Source organism: Pongo abelii, chromosome 3 (genome assembly GCF_028885655.2).
Source record: "Pongo abelii isolate AG06213 chromosome 3, NHGRI_mPonAbe1-v2.0_pri, whole genome shotgun sequence".
Taxonomy (NCBI): domain Eukaryota; kingdom Metazoa; phylum Chordata; class Mammalia; order Primates; family Hominidae; genus Pongo; species Pongo abelii.
Genome location: NC_071988.2, coordinates 47,734,769 through 47,745,220, shown reverse-complemented (window position 1 = coordinate 47,745,220; position 10,452 = coordinate 47,734,769). Strand labels below are relative to the sequence as shown.

The 10,452-nt window shown below is 44.3% G+C and overlaps 1 protein-coding gene across 1 annotated transcript in view; it reads left to right on the top strand.

The window, feature by feature from the left end:
• The first annotated feature begins 4,954 nt into the window (after window positions 1-4,954).
• The window catches only part of TEC (tec protein tyrosine kinase), a 130,925-nt gene continuing 125,427 nt past the window's right edge, over window positions 4,955-10,452 (top strand). The window contains exon 1 of the mRNA XM_024246119.3: window positions 4,955-5,051. The gene's annotated coding sequence lies outside the window, so the exon portion shown is untranslated. The remainder of the gene's footprint in view (window positions 5,052-10,452) is intronic.

Genomic DNA, 10,452 nt, shown 5'->3' with positions numbered 1-10,452 from the left:
AAAGGATGCTGGCACATCCCCTCAATCACTGTTAACCATAATTCTTACTTTTCAGTTTTCCTCCACATAATTTGTATTTAGTTACAATTACAGGTACTCAAAGCATTGTGTTCTACTTTTAAAAATATAATCTTGTTCATAAGTTTTATTTCCTATCTCTTTTTCATTAACATAGGTAATCTTATTTAATTAATTAATTAATTAATTAATTTAAAGACAGGTTCTTGCTCTGTTGCCCAGGTTGGAGTGCAGTGGCATGATCTCAGCTCACTGCAGCCCTGCCCTCCTGGGCTCAAGCAATCCTCCTACCTCAGCCTCCCGAGTAGCTGGGACTACAGGTGAGCACCACCAAGCCTGGCTAATATTTGTATTTTTAGTAGAGATGGAGTTTCGCCATGTTGTCCAGGCTGGTCTTGAACTCCAGAGCTCAAAAGATCCACCCGCCTCAGCCTCCCAAAGTGCTGGGATTACAGGTGTGAGCCACCATGCCTGGCCAACATAGGTAATTTTAAATGACAGCTTGACATTCCATACTGTTAATATATTTTACTTAAACATTTCCCTATTATTGGACATTTATTTTATCATTATAAATGATGATCTTATAAATATACTTTGCACATGATGCTTTTTATTTCTTTTGAATTATTTATTTAGCATCTCTTCCCAGAAATATGATTATTGATTCTGTGTCCAACATTTGAAACTCCTTCCTTCTATGCAATAGTTCTAAAGAAGCAACTACTTTCAGCACATGATGGAAGGAAAAGCAGACATATCATAGGATCACAATGAAGTCATCTTCATGTAGGAACAGACTCTCCATGGAAGACTGATAAGGTCTGCATTATCGTCATTGTCATCATTATTTATTCATCAACAAATGTATTAATTATCTATGATGGGCCAGTTTCCTTTTCAGTAGGAAGATGGTTACAAAATAAAACCAGTGACTTGCACAAAAGAATGCAAGAAGCTGGCCAGGCATGCTGGCTCGTGCCTGTAATCCCAGCACTTTGGGAGGCCGAGGCGGGCAGATCACAAGGTCAGGAGTTCAAGACCAGCCTGGTCAACATGGTGAAACCCCATCTCTACTAAAAATATAAAAATTAGCCAGGCGTGGTGGCAGGCACCTGTAATCCCAGCTACTCAGGAGGCTGAGGCAGGAGAATTGCTTGAATCCAGGAGGCAGAGGTCTCAGTTAGCCGAGATCGTGCCACTGCACTCCAGCCTGGGCAACAGAACAAGACTCTGTCTCAAAAAAAAAAAAAAAAAAAAAAAGGCAAGAAGCTGTAAATACAAATATATACACACATATATTTTTGCAAACCTTCCAGGTTGATTCTGTATGTCTTCTTCTGTACCATGTGGAATCTACATGTAAGTTAAAAAGAGGCATTTTCTTCTCTCAAGGAACTGAAATTATGTCAACCTGATACTGATCATCTAAACAAACTTTATAGAAGCCATAGCGATATCTTGTAAGAAGGGAGAGTCTTGTCTCCCAAGAAGTTTATATTAATACCTTTTCCTCTGTATCTCGATTTTCTTAAAATAAAGATGGTTATACTAATATTGTTTAGTTATACTAATATTGTTTGAGTCTTCTTTTTTGAGTCAGGGGAGAAATCTTTTTAAGTCCACTACTAGATTCCTTCTTTTGACTAGGGACCAATGTAAAAGTTTGAATTATATAGGCCCAAGTGTAGTATTCTGTTTTCACCTAAAAAATAAAAATTAAAGAAAGACTAAATCTTTTTTTTTAATCCCACCACACTCTGAGTTCAGTTTTTACACCTTTTCCTTAATGTAGTTGACGTTCCCTAATGGCCTCTTTTTTTGTCTCTGTCTCTCTGTCTCTTTCTCAACACCTTGCTGAAAAAAATTGCCATTGTTCTCTATTATGTAATCTATGGATGGTATACCTGTGGCAATTGCCTACTTAAACTGTATGATTGATAGTGTAACAAATATCTTATTTAGAAAACTATAACTTTATGAAAATTACCCCAACTATTAAGAATTACGTTGGATCTAGGTGTTTTATTTACAGCTCTGTTCTCTTTGGTTTTTCTGAGAATTAGTAGGGACAATATAGACACTTTTCTCTCTTTTAATTTAAACTTTATGAAGAAATTATGTGAGGGTCTGGGTTTTCTGCCTTTTCAAACTTCATAAACATTGAGATCCTCATTACCACTGTCAAGAATATGAGCTACCATCACCTACCAAGAACAGGCAAGGCGAATTGGAAATTGGTTCTTCTAACCATCATAATATCAGTTAATTCCTTAAGGCAGTAGCTCTTACCTGTTTGGGATCAGTCAATATGATAAAAGTTCTAAGTCCTCTCACTTAAAAATATACATACATAAGCATTTTTCTTGGGAGAAAATTAACTGTATTACTATAATTATATATCTATAACTCTCTTGCCTGTCCCCCAACACAGTTTTTTTGCATACAGTTTCAGACGGTTTATGGTCCTGTCCCCTCAAAGTACATCTGTGCCAGGGGAGATTACGTTAACTAGCCAAAACAAGTACCTGAATGGGACAAGAGGCAGGAGAGACTGGGGTAGGGAGGAGACAGTAGATAATAAAAAAGAAATTTTACTAGATTCATTCAAAGTACTAGTCATTATACTCAAAGCCCTCACTGGAGAGAGGATTTGGAATCAGAAGGCCTTGGTCCAAATCTGTGCCCTCTTCCCATCTCCCCTTTTCCTAGCTAATTGTCTGACTTCTGAAAAGTCATTGAAACCTCTCTGACCCTCAGTTGTTGTTGCTGTTATTGTTTTCCCTGTTAAATCAAGGTTCCCCAACCCGCAGGCCGTGGACCAGTACCGGTCTGTGGTCTGTTAGGCGCCTGGCCGCATAGCGGGAGGTCTGTGGTCTGTTAGGCGCCTGGCCGCATAGCGGGAGGTAAGCGGTTGAGCGATGGGTAACGGAGCAAAGCTTCATCTGTATTTACAGCCACTCCCCATTGCCTGCATTACCGCTGAGCTCCGCCTCCTGTCAGATCAGCCTTGGCCTTAGATTCTCTTAGGAGCGCAAACCCTAGTGTGAACTGTGCATGCGAGGGATCTAGGTGGTGCACGCCTTACGAGAATCTAATGCGTGATGATCTGAGGTGGAACAGTTTCATCCTCAAACCATCTCTTCCTGACACCTGTCCATGGAAAAATTATCTTCCACAAAACCAGTCCCTGGTGCCAAAAAGGTTGGGGACCACTGTATTAAATGGAATCTTGTTAGACTTCTCAGGGTTATTACAGTGATCAAAGGAGAAATGATATAGGAAGGCACTAATTTTAAGTCCCAAGCAAGTGTGAGGTGTGATAAGTATCAAAGCACTTGCCATTCCCTTAGCTTCAGCCTTGGGTTGGCCATCTGTCCTATCATTCAGGTCTCAGCTCCACTGTTACCCCAGAGAAGCCTCCAGTAACATCATATCTAAAGTAGCCTCCCTCTCCTTTTCACTCTCAATTCCATCACCTTGCTTTATTTTAGTCAAGACACCTCACTTACGAAGTGGTTTAATTTTTTGCTTGCCTGTTGATCATGTGAGACAAGTAACGTTAAGAAGCCATGCTTGCTTATTTCTGCCTGTCAGCATAATTTCACACAGCCCCTGACTCTGTGACCACCTGCAGCTGGCGGAAAGATGCTTTGAAGACAAAACGAGATAGAACACAGGATCCCCCACGTCTCTTGCCTGAGCCCTTGCCTTTTACTGCACCTAAGATAAAGTCTGATGAGGTTAGCGATTATGCTTCTGTAATCTATAAACAGATGTACTCTTAAGCCCAAACTGTGATGTGCTTTTACACATACTGAATCTTCGCCAACTGTTTCTAAATTGAGAAGGGAAGTTCTGTGTTGGAGGGATCTGCTAGAATCTCTCTAAAAGACTCCTCCAGGGCTGTAGGCCTCCATCTCTAGTCCTCAGTAAGACTTCTGAATAAAACCAACTTTCATTCTTTAACGGCTTGATTTTTAAATTTTAGTCGACAATCACTTATTGTCTTTCTCCTACAGTAGAATAAAAGTTCCCTAATGGCAGAGCTCTTGCCTCATCTTCCCCAGGCATGGGAACAGTTCCTGGTTTAGGATGCACACAGATTTTGCTGATTCAGGATAGCCGTGAATAACAGTGGAGACTCCAGAGGAGGAAGACCTGGATTTGAAGCCCAGCTTCTCAACCCAGCTTCTCAATTTACTAGTTGGGTGACATTAGGCAAGTTATTTAGCTTCTCTCTGCCTCACTTGCACCGTATGTGAAATGGGGGATTCTGATAATATATGCTTCAGAGAACTTTTAGCACACGTGAAGTACCTAGAACAGTGCCTGGCACACAGTTAAGTCTTACATGTGTTTTCTACTCTTCAGCGAGTTTAATGTTAACACATTAATAGTGCACGTGACCCTCTAAGTGTATCAGATATGCACTGCTGCCTCGGGTTTCACAGGAAAACCACTTATTCTTTTGGTAAAACAGGCTGCATGGCTCCACTGCCCCGCGTCACCCGCCTGGCCTCCCACCGCTTAGCGGAAGGGGAGGTGCGGTTCCTAATTCCGACAGGCGCCTAGTCTTCCACAAGTGGCACTACTCGGGGCTCTCCTGGCTAGGGGCGTTCGAGTCACGAGGGGCGGGTCTCCTGGGATGGGAAGCCTGGGGCTAGGGAGGTTCAACACTGCCCCCGGAAACCTAAGGGACGCTCCCTGAAACTCACTGGGACGCGCTTCCGACCCATTCCGGTCACTTGCCTTGAAATCGCCGCAGGGCTGCGCAAACCTGCCACCCAGGGCCCAAGCGACAGGGGCGGGGCGATCGACGACTGGGCGGGTCTGCACGATCAGAGGCGGGGTCGGGCGTCCACGGGGCGAGCAATCGGGGCGGGGCGGGGTGATTGGGGGCGGGACGGGGAGATCAGGGGGCGGGGCGGGGCGCTTTGCTCTGGACTCTGGGGCGCTAGGCTCCGGACTCCGCGGCGCAGACTGCACCTCGCAGTCTTCCCAGGTCCGCGCAGCAGCCGCGCTTCAGCCAGGTAAGGGCGCCGCGGGCCGGCTGGGGCGGCCCCGGGAGTGCGATACTCCGGGCGAGGACTGGTGGGGACGAGGATGAGCGCGGTAAGAGGAGGCTTCCACACGCCCCTGGAGGAACGGGGAAGGATTTTCTCCCTTCCGTGCCGCAGGGAGCGCGGGCGTGCCGTCTTTGGGTTCCCTCTTCGGTCCGGGAAGGAGGGACAGGTGCGCGCAGTGGCGCAGCCTCGCCTCCCTGCCGGCGGTAGATTTTCCACCTCCCCAACCCCTGCGCTGACCTCTCCTAAGGAACACCAGCCCCTTTTTCCTGAAGTTCCAGGCCTGAGGCCGCCCCGCGGCAAGTTCAGCGTTGGGGTCACGTCCCAGCGGCGGGCAGGGCTGATGCCACCTTTCGGGTTGGGCGGCGGCGCGATCTTGATTGAAATTTGGCAGTGTCGAGATATACCTAATGTAAATGACAAGTTAATGGGTGCAGCACACCAACATGGCACATGTATACATATGTAACAAACTTGCACGTTGTGCACATGTATCCTAGAACTTAAAGTATTAAAAAAAAAAAAAAATTGGCAGTGTCGGCCAAGATGTTCCGCAGTTGCACGTGACTCAACCAGGGAAGTTCACGTTCTCTTCCCCACCCCCCCAATACCCCGCCCACCTTGCCCCGGGAAGTTGTGTTTGAATATTCAAAACAGGTCCCCGGCCAATGTATGTACTTCTTGGAAAAACTAGGGACTTGACCTGGGAGTGTACACTTTCCTAATTTTCTTTAATCCTAAATTTCTTGTGGATTTTATTTTTCCCGTGGACGTGTAACATGGTGTTGTGTACCAGGTTTGGAAACAATCTCATCCATTGCTATTCTTTGGAAACTGGAATATTTGATTCGAAAGATTGATCTTAATGTTAACTTGGAACAACAGGATGGCTGGTGGCTATAAGTGGGTTTGAAGATTATCCAAAATAGTTATAAGTTTTGCGCGTATTCCTTGTATTTTTCCAGTGAATGCTCATTTTCCTCTTGGGAAATTCTGAGAATTTACTCACTTTTAGATTATTCTCTGCTAAAGAGCTGGGAAGAAACAAACCAGCGGATCTCCCAAATAAAGTTTGGGATTTAACAGTTTAGGTCGTGACACTGGTAGCTGCTTACTCTGCAATAATCACCTGGAGTAAGGGATATTAGGATTTATTTCTAAGGGGAAAATAGAAGTATGGGTAACTTTCACATTATGTATTTGAAGGTATTTTTTAGTTTAGTTACATTTTCAATGTTTACGGAAGACTTACACTTTCCCCATACTCCAGTTAATCTGATCCATCTATTACACTCTTGCCAACGCACATGCTTACTGTGGTGTGTTTATGTTAATGATCTTGACTCTTCTCACAAGGATGTGTACATTCTGGTCTGTGGAACTGTATAGGCCAAGTGCAAACTCATGCAGTCAGTGCTCTACTCTAGTTGGCAATACCTTTGCCCCACATAGGTCCAACTAGAATTTTCACATCTTCCCAAATAGGAAAGGATATAGAATATTAATGTATGCTCTAGCATTTTCAACCTACTTTATTCTTTATCAAGATAATCATGTTTTCTCAGCAGCTAGTTACTCAAGGGCAGCAGCTATGTTTTACCAAACCATGGAAAATAAAGCTCAGAGAATGGCAACCTTTGCTTCCTTAAGTTGACCCTTGATAGGGAGGTTGGAAGGGTTGTGAGCAGTGGCTGGCCTACTTCTACGCTTGGGGAAGAATTACCGGCCTCTCTGCCTTCCTCCAGGCATCCAGAGTGCTGGGAGACGGGGCCTTGGGCCTCCAGCCACACCTCTGCCTACAGGTTCCTCCAGGTTGACCAGGTTGGTGCCTCTTCTCCCTGCCCCAGTTCTTCCAGCTCCTTAGCTTCCACCCCACCCCTCCCAGATTCTTACCCCTAGACGAATCACCATATTGTTCAGGGCAGGGGTACTTGGTCTGCAGAGTCAGCAGGAGTGTTGATCCTCAGCATGGTGCTGGTTCCCCGTGGATGCTCCTTGGATGTCTGTTGCTTCAGAGCCTTTATTATGCTCCCTTCTTGTCCAGTCTACAGCAGGCAAAGTGGAGTTACTGAAGTCAAACCCAGATCAACAGTCTTGGGGGCCAGCTGCCTTGGTTGGACTAATTACGATCATAAATTGGGCATTCAAGTCTGTTGGAAAAAAGTGAAATTGGCTCATGGTCACTGGCAATTGTAAAATTATCCTGTACGATGTGGTTATGCTATTATAAAAGGTTTGTGGAAAAATAAGAAACAACCCAGAGGGGAGGGGCCTAGTAGTTGCCTCCACCTCCAAACACGCCTCTGCTTGGGCTTGCCTTATTGTCACTACCCCAGCTCAACCAATTCTTCTGGGATTGGATTGTAACAATTAATTTCCCCACCATGTTTGACTGCTCAGAGCTCAGATGACCACAGCTACTGTAGTATAGATGTAGAGAATTACATACTCTTTTGTTTAGAGAAACAAGGATGGGCTTTTTCAAAACAGATTGTTATTAGGGAAACAAAGAAAAAGCAAACAAATGTAAAAATGTGTGGGCACAGAAGCCACAGTTTGTTTTGTTATGGTTTATAGTTTTAAACTTTTATCCAAGTTACATTTCTCCCTTTCCAGAAACAACCACTCGTAATTCTTTGCCATTTGTGGCTTGTGGTTGATACTTCTTGATTTTTCAATTTTAAGCATTATCTGTTGACTTCCTACTGTGGAAGATGATGAGTTGGCTCTCTTTTTCCGTTTTTCCTTCCAACCCCCAATGCAAGTATAGCTTCCCTATTTTCCCATTCTTGCAGTCGTTAAAACAGAATATTGAATAATGGTTAGATCAAAATTCACAGCTAAGCCAAGCATAACTTTTTTTTTTTTTTTTTTTTTTTGAGACGGAGTTTTGCTCTTGTTGCCCAGGCTGGAGTGCAATGGCACGATCTTGGCTCTCTGCAACCTCTGCCTCCCGGGTTCAAGCGATTCTCCTGCCTCAGCTTCCTGAGTAGCTGGGATTACAGGCATGCGCCACCACGCCCAGCTAATTTTTGTATTTTTAGTAGAGATGGGGTTTCTCCATGTTAATCAGGCTGGTCTCAAACTCGTGACCTCAGGTGGTCTACTTGCCTTGGGCTCCCAAAGTGCTGGGATTACAGGAGTGACCAAGCATAACTTTTTATTTTCCTTGGAGTTAATAATGGATTTGTTTGTTCATTTTATTTATTTTGTACTCTTCATTGATTAAACCCACAGCTCTTGGCCAGTTTTCCAAATTCTCCCTCAACTGACCAGGTATTTTGTCAATTTCATTTTCCTCAAGAAGCTGTTCCTGAGCCTACTGGCTTGCTATAATCCAGACTGGGTGCCTTCGGTACATTGGCACACTTGTCACCCCAAGGGTTCCCTTTGTCATCATTCTGGAGATTCTCATCATTTGTCTCTTGTGCTGGATCTCCTGGTACCTGTAGCACATGTCTTCCTCAGTCTTGGTTGACTCCCTTCTTTTGGCAGAGCCCATCCTAAAGGAGCTTCCTGGAATAGGATGCCTAGAGGTCTACTTTTCTGAGACTGTAGATGCCTGAAAATATCTGTTTTCAACTGACGATTGATAGTTTGGCTGAGTGTAGATTTCTAAGATGGCAATTTTGAAGGCATTGTTCTATTGACTTCCACATTGTGGTATTGCTGTTGAGAAATTTAGAACTGTACTGATTCCTCAGCTTTTTCTCATAATCTGTGTACAGGTTACAATTTGCTGGGTCCTCTCTGAAGTTTATAGAATTTTCTCTTGGCCTCCACAGTCCTGAAATTTCACGACGCTGTGCCTACGTTTGGGTCTGTTTTTATCCATTGTGTTGGGCTCTTTGAATCTGGAAACTTTCATTCTTCAGTTTGGGAAATTTTCTTAAATTATCTCATTGGTGGCCGGGCGCGGTGGCTCATGCCTATAATCCCAGCACTTTGGGAGGCCAAGACAGGCAGATCGCCTGAGGTCAGGAGTTCGAGACCAGTCTGGACAACATGGTGAAACCCCGTCTCGGCTAAAAATACAAAACTTAGCTGGGCGTGGTGGCTCACCCCTGTAATCCCAGCTACTCAGGAGGCTGAAGCAGGAGAATCGCTTGAACCCAGGAGGCGGAGGTTGCAGTGTGCTGAGATGGAGTCCAACCTGGGCAACAGATTGAGATTTTGTCTCAAAAAAAAAAAAAAAAATATATATATATATATATATATAAGTATATCTATCTCACTGGTAATTTTTCCCCCCTCTATTTTCTGTGTCTATGAGAAACTCATATTGTTCAGATATTGGCTATTTTGGACTGGGCCAAAAATAAGTTTTCCATGACCGTAATCATGAATATTTAAAATCGAAATCTCTATTTTTTTGGTTGCCTGAATATATACATATATATTTGTATGTGTGTGGTTTATGTGTCTATTTCCTTCTGGTTTTTGTTTTATAGTGTCAGTGTCTTCTCCTTTCTCCCTGAGAAGCTTAATGATTTTTTGGAGCAACTTTTTTTCCTTCCTGCGCAGATTCAATTTCCCAAGCGGCTTTTGTCTTTTCATTTGTTTAGGTTTCTTCTCTTTCATGTTAGAAGTTTTCCTTGCGTAACTGATGCCCTTGGTTATCTGCTCACACTTGAGAGGGGGATTTAAAAGCAGAAGATCTGGGGTTCAGGCAGAGTGGCTCATGCCTGTAATCCTAGCACTTTGGGAGGCCAGGGTGGGCGGGTCACTTGAGGTCAGGAGTTTGAGACCAGCCTGGCCAACATGGTGAAACCCTCGTCTCTACTAAAAATAAAAAAAATTAGCCAGGCGTGGTGGCGTGTGCCTGTAATCCCAGCTACTCAGCAGGCTGAGGCAGGAGAATCGCTTGAACCTAAGAGGCTGAGGTTGCAGTAAGCCGACATGGTGCCACTGCACTCCAGCCTGGCGACACAGGGAGACCCTGTCTTAAAAAAAAAAAAAAAAAAAAAGCTGAAGATGTGGATGAGCTTGTTGACTGGGGAATTCATGGTAGGGGGAATCTGGCTGGGCTTTTTATTTGGGGAACCTCTGTGGTCATTACCTCTTGGGCTGGTGACAGTCCTCAGAGAAGCCTTTTCCAATCTTTTCCCCAGAGATTGACAGAGAGCCTGGTTGCCAGTAATCTGGGATCTAAGTGGAAAAGAAGACTGGAAGTCTCAGCATCCAGTATGCAAATGTGCATATAACCCCTCCATGCTGTTTGTGTACAGACCCCCTGAAGGGTGAAGGAGGGAGGAAACTCCAGGTTTTTTGCTGGGGTGGAGAAGGGGCAGTCACCTAACTGCTTGGAGTGGCCAAAGGGATCTGTGGGATCCAGCTTTTTAAAAAGACTTTAAAAAGTCACTAACTT